General features: G+C 41.0%; 1 long non-coding RNA gene across 1 annotated transcript in view; it reads left to right on the top strand.

The window, feature by feature from the left end:
* The window catches only part of LOC117361463, a 56,345-nt gene extending 41,593 nt beyond the window's left edge, over positions 1–14,752 (top strand). The window contains exons 2-5 of the long non-coding RNA XR_004539663.1: positions 3,256–3,285; positions 3,739–3,785; positions 11,304–11,413; positions 14,407–14,752. This is a non-coding gene — a long non-coding RNA (uncharacterized LOC117361463). The remainder of the gene's footprint in view (positions 1–3,255; positions 3,286–3,738; positions 3,786–11,303; positions 11,414–14,406) is intronic.
* The last annotated feature ends 1,296 nt before the right edge of the window (positions 14,753–16,048 follow it).

Below are 16,048 nucleotides of genomic sequence, written 5' to 3'. Positions count from 1 at the left end.
ACATGAATTTATTCAGATGCTCAAGCATTTTTCCCTGTTTGGGGCAATGGGGGGATTAGGTGGCTTGCCCAGGGTCTCAAGGAACAGCGTGGGTTTGAACCCACAACCTCAGGATGCTGAGGCTGTAGCTTTAACCACTGCACTACACTCTCCCCCTACAATTTGCACTACTAAGCTAATTTGTTGCTAGTAATATCTGAGGTATCTGTGCAGACTGACCAATCATGTGGCAAGCAGACCATCCCCCCTTTTACAAAACCATGAATCGTTTTTAGCGCAGGCCGGCATGCTGAATGATGTGCACTGCTTTCAACACTCATAGAGATCCTATGAGCGTCAGGAGCACCGCAGAGCATTCAGAGCGCTGGCCTGCGCTAAAAATCGCTATCGCGGTTTTGTAAAAGAAGAGGGCATGTGAGATACATTATGGGTTGATGAGTACAACAAGAAAGCAACATATGTCACAACCCCACATTTAAATGAAAATCAATACAAATTGTCAAACTATCAATGTAATAGTAAGCATTACATAAGTAAATTCTAATATATAATATAGTAGATATAATTTTATAGCAACCATCACAATATGAGAAGAAAAACAATTCAAGAGCATGGATTTAAAAATCAATAAAGTCAACATCAGCAGTAATTTTGAATATCGATGGAGTGTTAATATACAAATCCAAGTTTCCAAGTTTATTCCAAGTTTATTCAATATTTGATTAATCGCTTATTCAACATTCTAAGCGATGTACATAGTATAATAATAACAAAAGTTAATAAGGGGAGACTGACAATTTCATGTTAAAAAAACGAAAACAAAACACTTGAGACGAACATGAAGTATAAAGGGGAAGGAGAAGGGTAAGAAATACAATTTTGAAAAGGCTAAAGAAAACATTTATGGTAAACAACATTAGGAAAGGAAGAACAAATGGAAGCTAAAATAGTACATATGTGATCTATAAAAAACTTTGGTCGGGTCATACGTACTGGTTATCTCAGCTATCAAATGCATCTTTAAAAAGAAAACATTTGAGCTTACTTTTAAATTTAACCAAATCTAATTCATCATGAATATTGATTGGAAGCAAATTCCAGGTTTGAGGTGCTGTGACGGAGAAGATTGAATTTCGCTGTGTATTTATGATTTTTAAAGAAGGGACTGTCAAAAGATGTTGATTAAGAGATCTAAGTGGGGTATAGGGGATCAAAACTCTGTAAATAAAAGAGGGAGACTTACAAAGAAGGCTTTTAAAAACTAATAAGTTTAATTTATAGGTTATTCGATGTACTACAGGGAGCCAAGGTGCTTCCCTGAGTAGCGGAGTAACGTGATCGAATTTTTTTGCGTTTTTTATAAGTTTTATAGAAGCATTTTGTATGATCTGTAAATGACGGATTTCTTTTAAAGCAATACCTTTGAACAGTGCATTACAGTAATCAATTTTCGAGATTACCAAAGAATGAACTAAAATATTTATGGATTTAGGGGATAGAAATTTTGAAACTGAACGAATTTGCCGTAGTCGAAAAAATGTGGATCTAACAATACTATTAATGTGTTCGTGGTAAGTGAGTTTATTATCAAAAATGACTCCTAGGATCTTGATGCTTCTTGTTAATTGTAAGGTTGAACATTTAATGGTAATTGGAGAAAGCAGCTTTTGGCCATCCTTCCATGGGAAGAACATAACATTTGTTTTTTCAATGTTTAAGGCTAGCCGGTTAGTCTCTAGCCATTAATGAACAAGCTCAAGTTTCCTATTGACAGATGCTATTTCGTCAGGGTTATTATATTCTAGCTGGTGTATAAGCTGAATTTATATCAGTCTCTGCATTTAATGGAAACTAATGAACATTGTGAAATTTGAGCATCTCTTACATTTTTTAAATATATATTTTATTTATGATTATGCAAATATTCACACAAGTAAACCTTGTTTAATGAAAAATAGAGCTATAATGAGAAACTATAATATTAAATTCTTTCAGATTATATCCAAGGAAAGAACAAGCTCTTAATTAGACCCCAATTAAATTAAGGGGGCAGAATTATCAAAGGATAAACTGGAGCACTTTTTTAAAGGCAAATATAGGCCCTCCTTTTATCAAGTCATGTTAGGGTTTTTTTTTATTGCCAGCCGCTTCGGTAAAAGCTTTGACGCTCATATGAGCGTCAGAGCTTTTACCACAGTGGCCAGCAATAAAAAAAAATCCTAATGTGTCTTGATAAAAGGGGTAGTATTAAACCTAATGTAATATAACCCTGTGGTATTAGCTATAAATACAAGCAATAGGAGTAGAATACCACTCTATCAGACCCTACACCTCAGTATACTCAAACTATTATTATCTATTTTTTATAATTTTTATAGATTTTTGTACTTATCCAACTAAATAGCCTCAGAAATGGAGCCTACGCATAGCGACACAGTCATCAACTGAGAAAATCTGCGTAGTATACATGCTCCTGCTCCAATCATTGGCCTCTAAATCTAATGTTATCAAACATCTTATATACTTCAGCAAGTATATAAGATGTTTGATAACATTAGATTTAGAGGCCAATGATTGGAGCAGGAGCATGTATACTACGCAGATTTTCTCAGTTGATGACTGTGTCGCTATGCGTAGGCTCCATTTCTGAGGCTATTTAGTTGGATAAGTACAAAAATCTATAAAAATTATAAAAAATAGATAATAATAGTTTGAGTATACTGAGGTGTAGGGTCTGATAGAGTGGTATTCTACTCCTATTGCTTGATAAAAGGGGGCCATAATTAGGAAAGACATTAACATGATAATTCCCTGCTCAATTACTTTACTCTGTAACTATAGTATTTATGGAGATTTTCTTCATGTCCAAAAAACTCTTCAATTGATCAGGATCATAAAATGCATACCCTAAATAGTTTACCAAGCATTTACAGAGGTAAAATAAGAATGAAGCACCAATATCTCTAACTTTTTGTCTATAAGACAGACATTTTTTTTTTTCTCCTCTCCTGAGTCTTTTTCATTACATCTGGAAAGATCTAAATCTTCTGGTCATAGAAAAGTTCCTTTGATTTCCTAAAATATATTCTTAATAAACTGTTTGTATCTTGCTCATCAATAATGTTGATCTTTCTAACACTTCATATTGAGAACTTTCAAGAAAACCAGTCAAGTTATTTAAATCTGGAGAAACTTCTTCTAGCAGGTGTTATTTCTGCACTTCTTAATTTTCAAAATTCCCTTTCCTATTTGTAGGGACCTTCTGGATCATTTTTGAGGATAAAGGTAAGTAGTAAATTCTATTTACCAGCAGAATTTGGTCAGCAGCACAGTTGGTTAGGGTGTTGCAAGAAATGAATATATAACGCCAGTCCTTTGGAAGTTGCACTGGCTAGTACAGAGAGTCCAATACAAAGTAATCTTGATGGTTCATAAAACACTACACCATCCAGTACTTTTATATTTTAAGCAACTGCTGATGTTATACTGTCCCGGTAGAGCACTGGGTTCTGAAAATGCCATGTTACCTGAAACATTGATTAAAGTGAGACATGTTGAGACTAGAGCAGCTGCTTTTTTTATGTGGCAGCTGCTTTTTGTATGGCAGGTGTTAAAAATTGGAATGCATTGGAGGGGCAATTATGCCTATGTGCTGACAGATTGAAATGTAAAAAAAACTATTGAAAACACAACTATTTGTATCTGCTTTCATGTAAAGAAAGATTTCTATTTTTACAGGTAATAGATGGAAGCGGGCAAGAAATGTCATGAAAACTCAGCTTTTTGTAAGTTGATTTTATGTTATGTATGTTTTATATAAAAACCATCTAGATCAGGGGTGTCCAACCTTTTGGCTTCCCTGGGCCGCATTGGCCGAAAAAAATGTTTCTGAGGTCGCAGAAATGTGCAAACGCTGCAGCAAGACAAAGGAGGGAGCCAACAAGATGGTAAACACCTGGGGGCAGCAGAGGAAAACACTGCATCGCCCTCGAACGGGGCCGCACAAAATACTTCACGGGGCCGCTTGCCTCAGGCCGCAGGTTGGACACCCCTGGTCTAGATATAGATGGTATATACATTTTAATAATAAATAAATAAATGCATATAATGATGGGAAGATCGAAGGAACCAGGTGTAGAGAGTGACCTGCAATCAGATGGATAGTCATGTTGAAAACAACAATGGGGATGACCCTGTAGCACCTTACCAAACTAGTACAAAACAGATCTCTTTTTAGATCTGTAATTCATCAAGTCGCAAGGACTCGAACACGAGTCAATGGCGCCAAACTAAACCCTTCCCCCCTTTTACAAAGCCACGTTCGGCTTTTTTATCACCAGTCATGGCGGTATTAGCTCCGATGCTCATAGGAATTCTATGAGCCATGGCCAGCGATAAAAAAAAAAGCCTAACGTGACTTTGTAAAAGGTGGGTAACTAACTTAAACCAGTTATAAAAGAAATGAGATGGCACAAAGAATATATCTTAGCGGAAAAATAGGATAATATATTATGACGTAGAAAAATATATAGTGAAGATTAAATTAACTACAGAAGTTTCAATTTAGTCAACCAGCAGATGAGACAGGCACCAGACATTGCACATTCTGGACTGTTTTTAATACAGAGGATCCCTCTCTATAAAACTCAGTTCTGTGGGGCTCATAGGGTGTAAGCACACAGGCTGTTTGGTCTTGCAGAGTGCTCAGGTAGCTAGAGGTCTGTGGAAAGAATTTTCAGCAATTGGAAGCATAAGTGGAGATTTGATGCAAGTATGAGGGATGATTTTCCTCATGGAGGTTAAAAAGTGATCGATGTAGTGTCACTTTTGCACTCATCACTCTCTGGCAGAACTTCTGTTGGGGTGTCTGCTCACTCCATTCAGCCTGTGATTTGACACAGACTTCCTCTGTAGACTGTACACATCTGTAGCACAGCAGGAACAGGAGGGAGGAGAGATGCATTTTACACAGGAATCCTCTAAACATTTTACTACACGCTGGCTCTCTATTGCATGCTGTCTCTCGGCTGCACAACAGCCAATGCGTTCTTAGCGGGCACATTCTTGGATATGGCATCGTCCAGGACTCTGGTTAAGCAGATCCTCTGCTCTCCATCTTCCCTCTAGTCTGTGAACAGTCCCTGGCTCGGAGCCAAAATAAATTGAAATATCAGGAAATAATGTCCCATTGTTTCTAGGGTGTCAAAACAATGATCAATAATGCATCACAGCCAGAATTTATATAATTAACCTGGTAGTAGTTGCAAAGTTCTAAGAACATAAGAAGTGCCTCTGCTGGGTCAGACCAGAGGTCCATCGTGCCCAGCAGTCCGCTCGCACGGCGGCCCAACAAGTCCAGGACCTGTGTAGTAGTCCTCTATCTATACCTCTCTATCCCCTTTTCCTTCAGAAAATTGTCCAATCCCTTCTTAAACCCTAATACCGTACTCTGTCCTATCACGCCCTCTGGAAGCACATTCCAGGTGTCCACCACCCGTTGGGTGAAGAAAAACTTCCTAGCATTGGTTCTGAATCTGTCCCATTCCATTTCTCCGAATGTCCTCTCATTCTTGTAGTTTTCGAAAGTTTGAAGAATCTGTCCCGTTCCACTTTCTCTATGCCATTCATGATCTTGTAAGTCTCTATCATATCCCCTCTAATTCTCCTCTTTCCAGGGAAAAGAGCCCCAGTTTCTCCAATCTCTCAGTGTATGAAAGGTTTTCCATACCCTTTATCAAATGTGTCGCTCTCCTCTGAACCCTCTCGAGTATCGCCATATCCTTCTTAAGGTACGGCGACCAATATTGGACGCAGTACTCCAGATGCGGATGCACCATCGCCAGATACAATGGCAGAATAACTTCTTTTGTTCTGGTTGTAATACCCTTCTTTATTATACCCAGCATTTTATTTGCAGTATAATTTTTTTTTTTTTTTTTTGGGGGGGGGAGGATGATAAAGTACTTCTATGCACAAATGAAGAGTGGGATCTGAGGTGATTATATCTAGTGATATTAAGGTGGCCAAACAGGTAGAAAAGCCAGAATGATGCATGAGTTCATAAAGAGTAATAGCCAATAGGAAAACAGAGGTTGACCCCTCATCTGCCTTCATTTTTTTTTCCCCCTTCCCTTTCCCAACTAACCATGATGATGCATTCTGCATTGCTCCCAGGAGAGCTCAGAACAGTTTACATGAATTTGTTCAGGTACTCCAGCATTTTTCCCTGTCTGTCTCAATGGGCTCACAATCTATCTAATATACCTGGGGCAATGGGGGACTAAGTGACCTGCCCAGGGTCACAAGGATGATATTTTTGCTATTGTAATTCCCCAAGAATTGCTGGCAGAGCTCTTATTGTAATCTACTTAAACCCGTAAGTTATTGGGGACTATGAGTATGGCTGTAGTGTAATGTAATGCTTCATTTCCCTATGCTCCCCATTCTGGTATCTCCCTTTTTGGCTTCCTAGTCCTCCCATATCCACCATCTCTTTTCTACCTTCCTCTGTCTGAGAGGGCATAGGATGGAGGTGAAAGGGGATAGACTAAGAAGTAACCTCAGAAAATACTTTCTCATGGAAAGGGTGGTAAATGCAAGGAATGGCCTTGTGGTGGAGATGAAAAATGTATCTGAATTCAAGAAAACTTGGGATAAGTACATAGGATCTCTAAGGGAGAGGGAGGGATACTAGATGGCATGGATAGACAGACTAGATAGGCCATTTGTTATTATTATTATTATTATGTTCTTGTATACCGCCATACCCAATGAGTTCTAGGCGGTTCACATCAATTAATTAAGATCCGATCTGAACACGGATTTACAACATTTAATCCGAGTTAAAGCAACGAGGAAGGATATGTTGGAACATTTTTGCCGAAATGTATCAGAGTTACATGCAGCAACAAGGTTGGGTGGGAAGGAAAGAGGGCGGGGAAGCTAAGGGAGGGGAGGGGGCAGGGGATTGTTGCGGGGGAAAGGGGGTTAGGGGTCCTGTTCGCGAAATAGGTATGTTTTAAGAAGTTTTCTGAAGTCAAGGTAGGTCGGGGCCTCGAGCATCATTGGGGCTAGCCAAGGGTTCAGCTTCGCCGCCTGGAAGGCGAAGGTTTTGCGAGGAATTTGGTCCTTATGTGCCTTCATTTTTCTCTGTTTCTACGTATTTCATCATCTACCTAGTTGTTTGTCATCTCAGTGTCCCACATCTACTAAAACTACTACTTATCATTTCTATAGCACTGCTAGATGTATGTAGCACTGAGCATTAAAACATTAAAGAGATAGTCCTTGCTCAGTAGACATTATAATCTAATCAGACAAACAGGACAAGAAGGGAGCTAGGGAGTTTCTCAGGTATGGGTGTTTTATATGCAAATGGGGGTTAGGAGTTAAAAGCAACCTCAAAAATGTGGGCTTTTAGTCTGCGTTTGAATACTGCTAGAAACAGAGCTCGATGTACTGACTCAGGCAGTCAGTTCCAGGCAAATATATGGTGCAGCAAGAGAGAAGGAATGTAGTCTGGAGTTGGAAGTAGAGGAGAAGGGTAAGATAAGAGAGACTTGCCTCATGAATGGAGTTCCCGGGGAGGAGTATAGGGAAGGATATGAGAGGAGAAATATTAAGGAGCTGCAGAGTGAATGAACTTGTAGGTTAATAAGAAGAGTTTGAACTATATGTGGAAATGGATAGGGAGCCAATGAAGTGACTTGAGGAGAGGGGTGATGTGAGCATAGCAACTCTGGAGCAGAATTTTGAATGGATTGAAGGGGAGAGAGATGTGAAAAGCAAGTTGCAGTAGTCTAGGCGAGAGGTGATAAGGGTGTTAACAGTGGCGTACCTAGCGTATGTGACACCCGGGGCCCATCATTTTTTGCCCCCCCTCATCTGTATGATTTTAATAACAAGCCACACGTTACACATGAGTACCTAGGAAAAAGCAGCATCTTACATACTGCAGTGAGCAGTACAACATCAATTCACCCATTATAAAACAAACAAGCCAGACAAGTACAGATCTATCCTACACCATCAATCCTAACAGAAAATCATGCCTTTCGAAAACACAGAAAACACCTTCGTCTAATATGGAATATGTCATCACAAACTAACCCCTTCCCCTTTTACAAAACTGTAGTGTGGATTTTAGCCACGGTGTAACAGCTCTGATGCTCATAGAATTCTGAGCATCAGAGTTGCTACCACCACGTCTGGCACTAAAAAACGCTCCACAGTTTTGTAAAAGGGGGGATAAAATAGAAATACATAGACAAAGGTTAAATTGAACCAGCAAGAAGCTGAACTCTGCATACAATGCAACACCACAGAAACAGTGACACATGTCTCCTAAAGCAATAAATAAATAGAAAACCTTTGTCTTCTCTGGTTTCTGCTTTCCTCATCTTCTCATTCAATTCCTTCCATCCACTGTCTCTCTTCTCTCTTCGTCTTCCATTTGCTCTGTTACTGTGCCTCTCCCTTTCTCCCCCCTTCCAAATTGGTATGGCACCCATCTTCTTCCCTCTGCTCCCCCCATAGTCTGGCATCTCTGTCTTCTTCCCTGCTAGCGTCTTCTCCCCACTCTCTCTTCCCCATGTCCTTTCAGCGTCCTCCCCACTCTCTCTTCCCCATGTCCTTTCAGCGTCCTCCCCATTCTGTCTTCCCCATGTGCTTTCAGCGTCCTTCTCCCCCCTCTGTCTTCCCCATATCCTTTCAGCGTCCTTCTCCCCCCCTCTGTCTTCCCCATGTGCTTTCAGCATCCTTCTCCCCTCCATCTTCCCCATGTGCTTTCAGCGTCCTTCTCCGCCCTCTGTCTTCCCCATGTGCTTTCAGTGTCCTTCTCCGCCCTCTGTCTTCCCCATGTGCTTTCAGTGTCCTTCTCCGCCCTCTGTCTTCCCCATGTGCTTTCAGTGTCCTTCTCCCCTCCCTCTGTCTTCCCCATGTGCTTTCAGCGTCCTTCTCCCCCCCCTTCTGTCTTCCCCATGTTCTTTCAGCGTCCTTCTCCCCCCTCTGTTTTACCCATTTCCGTCAGTCTTGGCCATGTTCAGTTTTATGTGTCGGTGGGACATCCAGGCAGCAATGTTGTACAGGCAGGTTGAGACTCCGGTCTGGATTCCTGTAGAGCAGGGATCTCAAAGTCCCTCCTTGAGGGCCAAATTCCAGTCGGGTTTCAGGATTTCCCCAATGAATATGCATTGAAAGCAGTGCATGCGCATAGATCTCATGCATATTCATTGGGGAAATCCTGAAAACCCAACTGGATTGCGGCCCTCAAGGAGGGACTTTTGAGACCCCTGCTGTAGAGATATCTGGTGAGAGGTAGATTCTGGTGGGAGTCATCAGCATAGAAGTAATATTGAAAACCATGAGAGAAGATCAGAGCACCAAGGGAATGAGTATAGATGGAGAAAAGAAGAAGTCCCAGGACAGAGCCTTGGTATACTCTGACTGATAGTAGGATAGCAGTAGAGAAGGATAGAGTAATGAAGGATCCACCCCTGCATACACTAAAGGTGCGATGTGAGTAAGAAGTACTGCTTGGCCATATCATATCTTAAAAATAAAGTTACCTTATGTTAACTCCTCAGTTAATCCATATAATGCACTGTTAGCTTCAAGTTAAAGTTAGGTAGCAGTTAAGCGCTTCACCTTCATCAAGCATCACACATACATCATAATGAAATCCATCCAATGATTGCTGCAATAAAATTAAATATGAGACTTTGCGTACCAGGGACGTAGCCACAGGCAAGTCTAGATAGGCTTGTCCTGCCCAATTTGGGTTCAGGCCCGTCCACCCAGCAACCACAGGTTGCCCTTGCCATTCCCTCCCCCCCCCCCCCCAGCCTGTTCAGCCTCTCTCTTTCCCTCCCTTCCCATCCACCCTCAGCCTGTGCAGCCTCTCTCTTCCTCTTCAGGCCAGAAATCAGTGGGTCCTGCATGCTGCCAGCAGCTGACCTGGAAGCCTTCCCTCTGACTTGTTTGCATTTTGTGTCAGAGGGAAGGATTCTGTATCAGCCACTAGCAGCATATAGGACTCACTGCCAGTGGTCTGAAGAGGAAGAGAAAGGCTGCATGACTAGAGGGAGGATAAGAGAAAGGCTTCGCTGACTGGAAGGATTGAAAGGGAGGGAGAGACACTGAAATGGCTGGGGGGTGGCAACAGAGGGTAAGAGAAAGACCCGCCTACTTTGAGCTCAGGCCTGCCAAAAACTGGCTGTCTGGCTATGTCACTGGTATTGGTGTGTCTACTTTCAGGTTTCTATCCATGGCATCGCAATCTTTCTGTCAGATGTCATTTATCCCAGCTTCTTTTCATCTTTTTTGTCACAGCCTGTTCCCTCAAGACTATATAAAAGTCTCTGTATCATTTTAACAATGAGAAAGAACAATAGGACCATAGTTCAATCTAGAACAGACTAATTCTTAACATTTAACATTATTCCAGAATAATTTCTAAGATACAATTTCAGTTGAAACACAGCAGTTAGCTCAAAGGATATCTAAGGAGATGGTTTTTTTTTTTAAACTCTGTCTCAGATTATTAGCAAGTTGATAATAGATGAAATTTTCTCCACTCCCTGCCTTGGAGAAGGAACAGCGTCTTGACTGAGTGCCAATACCACTGAATGTTTTCAACAATGGAGCAACAGAGTGTTATATAACAGACTATTGCAAATGGAAACAAGATGCATTTATAATAACAAACCATTGGATATTTCCAGATCCTTAATGTTCTTCTGGTGACCATGAAACCAATTATCAGATGTTAATTATCTGTTATGTAAGCTATAGTGGAAAGATTAACTGAGAAGAGAGCACAGTTACTAGGGCAAATACATGTCTTAAATACTTTGCGACTATCTGCTGACCAGTAAAATCACTTATTTGGGGCTCTCTGCTAATTTTCAGTTGCACTTAACCAGTTGTCACCACTTAAAATTAGTGGTTAATGTTTTAATGAAAACTGGCTATTTTGGAGCATTCCAGGGGTGGAGTCAATACTTGGCCAGTTGCATGCATATGTTCAGCAAACTGGCTAGAGTAACCACATACATGGAACTGTAGGGTTGTCCAGAAAAACTTTAAAGTTGAAAAAACTGTGCAAATTGAAGTTTTTCCCATTAATTTGATTGTGCTTGATCAGAAAATAATTTTTTAAAAATGTTAAAGCCCCATTCTGGGGTATCTCAAAGCTACTGATTATATAAAGCTCCATTTTTCTTAAAATTTGCTATTACTTTTGTTTAACAGAGCAAATTTCTTGGTATTATAACTATAACTTTTATGTTTTCACACTGTGACAGGGTGATGTTCCTGCCATTGACCAGAGGAGGAAGCCTGAGCATCAGAAAGTAGGAGCTAATTTTCATAAGAATCCTGCAAAGGCTTCTGGGAGCTGTCCACTCACACTGAGGTAACGGTAGTTCTGAAAAGGTCAGGTCCAGAGCAGAAAGCCAGAAGCTCCTTTGGGAGCCAGGAGACCCTTGAGGGGAGGAATGCTGGTCTCTGATCTAACCCTTGGTAAGTCTGTTAGACTGGCCTGTCTGGTAGATCTTGGGGATGATCAGGAAGGTACCCCAGGGTTGATGACTGGTAGAGGGCCTGGTAGTGGTGTAAATGACCAGGGGAGTGAGTGATGGGGCTGTCCTCATGGAGAGCAGCTGATGGACAGGAAGGAGTCAGTGCATGTATCTTGGAGAAGATGACTGAGGGATTGGGAGAGTCCTTAGTGGATGTGTCTGGGAGAAGACAACTGAGCAACTGCAAGAGGGCCTGGAAGAAGGAGTAGTCAGAAAGTTCAGTAGAGCCTGGAGTTCAGGGAGAGGCTCAGGCTTGACAACAGGCGGAGAGACCAGTAAAAAGGTATCCAGGATCCTTGAGGCCGGGGAGTATGGGGACCAGTAATGGCTCTACAAGGAGAGTCAGAAGAGTCAAGGTCCAAGGCTGAGGGCGTCTGGCAAGGGACTGACGGGGCTGGTGGTAACTGGTGGAGAGACTGGTAATGGCACCGGAAGCTGCAAGAGGAGCACAGGGAAGCAGCCTGAAAGACTCAGGTGAGAATTGGTCAAAGGTCTAGCGAGCAACCAGCAGAGAGACTGGCAGGGCTGGTGGTGACTGGCAGAGAGACCGGTAATGGCACTGGAAGCTGCCAGATGACCCAGAGGGCCAATGAAGGTTCAGAAGAGAACTTGAACACCATGGCATCCAGGAAGGACCTGGAGATGATCAGAAGGAGCCTGGAGGGAACTGTCAGGAAAGAGTTTTAAGAGTATATGAATAATGTGATGTTTAACTGTGTGTTTTAACAGAATCTCTGTGAAGCACGAAAAAGACTAGACAGTACCTGGGGACAGATGTATGATGGGTGTTAACCACTCAGCCCAATCACATGATCACACACATTCAGCAAAGATACATTGATAAAAAGACATTTTATGCAAAAAAAATCTAGCAGTATTTTATTAAATGAACCTCCAATATCTGCACTTTATTATGGACAACACAGAAATTTAACATACTTTGGTGATAGCTAATCATGTACATTTTGATTTAGTCATCTATCAATGGCATTCAAAAACACTCAAGCACTCAACGTCTTCTTGAGATAGTCAGGATAAAGCCTGCAATGCTGATCAACTCCATGCAACAAAGCCTCACACTACACTGGACCTATGACAAAGTCGGTTATCACTTTAACACATTGTTTATCTCTCACCCTCCTGCTACTTAGCAGTTCCCCTGTCTGTCTTTATGCTGTCAACCATCATTACTTTCTTTCTCTATCTTCCCTCCATCCAGCATCACCAAATCTTTTCCCCACCTAGCATTCCCTCACCTAGCATTCCCTTCACCTAGCATCTTCCCCACCTAGCATTGCCCCATCTCTGTTCTGCACATACTTTCTCTTGTGTTTGCCTATGCCAGCCTGGGAAGATGACAGGCAGTTGGGAAGGAAGGGAGGTTGGGGCTGGGGCTGGGAAGGTTTAGATTCCCCAAGCATATTTTCACTTGAGGTACAGAGATGAATTTGAAGCATACTTGCACAATGTGGATCCTCAACACTAAGAAATATTCACAGCTCATCAAAAAGCTCACTGAGTCACTCGATGAAGTGACATAGTAATACTTTTAAAACCAATAGGAGAAAAAAAATTTCACTCAGAGAATAGTTAAGCTCTGGAATGCATTGCCAGAGGTTGTGGTAGAAGCAATTAATGTAGCTGGTTTTAAAAAAAGGTTTGGACAAGTTCCTGGAGGAAAAGTTCATAAACTGTAGTTGAGACAGACATGGGAGAAGCCACTGCTTGCCCTGGATCGGAGGCATGGAATGCTGCTACTATTTGAGTTTTTGCCAGGTACTTGTGACTTGGACTGGCCTCCAAGACGACGGAATACTGGACTAGATGGACAATTGGTCTGATCCAGTAAGGCTATTCTTACATTTTTATAATGTGTAATAACTCTTGAAGAACCTACTGTACCATCTACTAAATGCTAGATGAAGGTTTGATTTTTTTAAAAACTACTTTAAAGACTAATTTTACCAGGGCTTTAGTGGTGTGTGAAAATGGCTCATGGAGGTTTTTGCAGAGGTCCATATCCTTGACACCTGTATAAATGTTATTTAACACGTTTATCCATGTGAAAAATAGGTAAGGATTTTTGATGTAGTCTTTTCTCAGATAATAGATTAGGCAATGTAGTTTCAATTTCTCGCCTTCTTCAGGAATGTCCCAGATATATGGCTGATGTATGCAATCAGTTGAAAACTGAAATAGCTGACTATTCAGTCTTCTTTCTTTACTCTGTCACTATGAATCATTAATGGTAATGAGTACGTCACAGTCCTACCACTCTGGAAATCAGACCCATCCATGTATGTAATTACATGTGAACAATTGTTTTATTTTCCAATAAAATGATTCATACTTTTTTTGTGGAACTACTGTAATTTAACTATGCAGGCAGGTATACAGACATATGAGAACTTTAGTCCAATCTAACCCCCCCACCTCACCCCCCCTTTTACAAAACCATAGTGCGGTTCTTAGTACCGGCCGCAGAGATAACAGCTTCAACGGCCGACACTAAAAACCACACTATGGATTTGTAAAGGGGGAGTGGATGTAAATTATGCTTTCTCTCACATGGTTTGGAAGCTAATTTCCTTTTATGTTTCAAAGGAATGTAGAAATATATTAAATGATGGCAGATAGCGACCATAATAGTCCATCCAATTTTAAATTTCGCTTCTTTATAATACAGTAAAAAATATGCATTGTGTAAAATTACTTACCTGCTTCTAGAAAATTGAAAATCCATTTAGGCAGACAAACATAATTGGCTTGTGTAACTCCTTCTCTGCATAGATCCCATCTAAACTTTTGAAAATTTACTCTCACTTAGGGTTATCATCTGGCTCCTGAAAAGGAGGATGGATTGAGACATCCGGGTTTTACTTCCATTGAAAGCAATGGAAGTATGAAGGACAGACTGAGACTAGCATGGATGCTGTTGGTGAGGCAAATAATGCTTTTACCCAAGAACAAAAAAATAGAGCTAAACCCCACACTGAAGAACTGCGACTACGTAAACCCATTCGACATTGTCAAAGGCTTTCTCTGCATCGAGGGTGACCACTATACATTGTTCTTGTAAATCAAATGCTTCTAGTACAATCCAATTTTGAAGAAAAGGTAAAAGAAAAATGTTTTGAGAAACTCTAAAGAACTCTTTTATGATACCCTATCGTTTGCACCAAACTTGGACTTCCAGAAGTGTCCATTTTTGAAAATACTGGATGTCCACTTTTTTTTTTATTTTTTTTTTTAAATAATCTAATTGGATGTCTTGTCCACCAGGACGTCTAACTTTATACCCCGTTTTTGACCACAAAACCATCTAAATTGAACACATAAAAATGAAGCCCATTTGGACATGGGAGGGGCCAGTCTTCTAATGGACTGGACACACAGACATGCCAACAGAACATTGGGCCACACTAGAAGGCATTGCTGTGAACTTCATATAAACAGTGCCAGAAGTACAACTCAATATAACCCCTTCTAATGTATGGTGAGCCCTGCAAAACTTCCCTAAAAGCTGATATACCATTACCCACCTGTCCACCACCCCAATAGCCCATATGACTGTAGGCGGCACCTATGCAGCAGTATTGTAGGGTTTTGGTGGGCTCACACTGTCCACCATAAATATAGTAGTTTAAAGTGGATTATGGGCCTGACTCCTCTTTTCTATGATTCTCTAGCCCACCCACTTGATTACTTAAGACACTTATGTGATGCTCTACTAGGCTTTCCCATACCAAGTGCTCTGTTCTAGAGCCAGGTATGTGCTCTTTTATTCAAATTTTTTTAGGGTGAGAGGGAGTCAATGACCACTGGAAGAGTGTGTGTGGGTCATTAGTTAATTCCTCCAGTGGTCATCTGGTCAGTTTGGGTACTCTTTTGACACTTAGACTCTTCTCAAACAGGTCTAGGTGAAAACATCTTAAGTTCCATAGATGACAGCCAGGGAAAGGTTTGATTATATAGCTGCAGGACGTCCAGGTCTAAGCTTACCAAAATCCCGCCCATTCCCCACCTCCCAACACACCCATTTCTACTCTGGACATACAGTGGATTAAAAGTCCTGCTAGACATTCATAAAGTCAGCTTTGATAATGCCCACTTGGACATTTTGTCTAGTAAGATGTCTAAGTGCTGGGTTATACTGTCTTTTGGAAGTCTATCTTTTTTGAAAATGACCCCCTTACTATGTAGCCCCTGCATGTTTTTATGATTTATTGGAAGCGTATCATCCTGGGAGGGTATTAAGATATAAAAATAATATGAGATTGTTAGTGTAGCCAGGGTATGTCATGTAAAGATAAGTAACTCAATGTTTTCATCAGCTGGGATAAAACTTTGGAATGCCTTGCCGGAGCAAATGTGTTTGTGTGACGGGAATGCAAGTTATGGCAGTTTAACAACCACTCGGAACTTTGCAATCTGAGGGTACAGATTTCTCAAAAATACATTATGAGAAC

Source organism: Geotrypetes seraphini, chromosome 5 (assembly GCF_902459505.1).
Source record: "Geotrypetes seraphini chromosome 5, aGeoSer1.1, whole genome shotgun sequence".
Lineage (NCBI taxonomy): Eukaryota > Metazoa > Chordata > Amphibia > Gymnophiona > Dermophiidae > Geotrypetes > Geotrypetes seraphini.
This window is presented reverse-complemented; position numbering and strand designations above follow the sequence as displayed.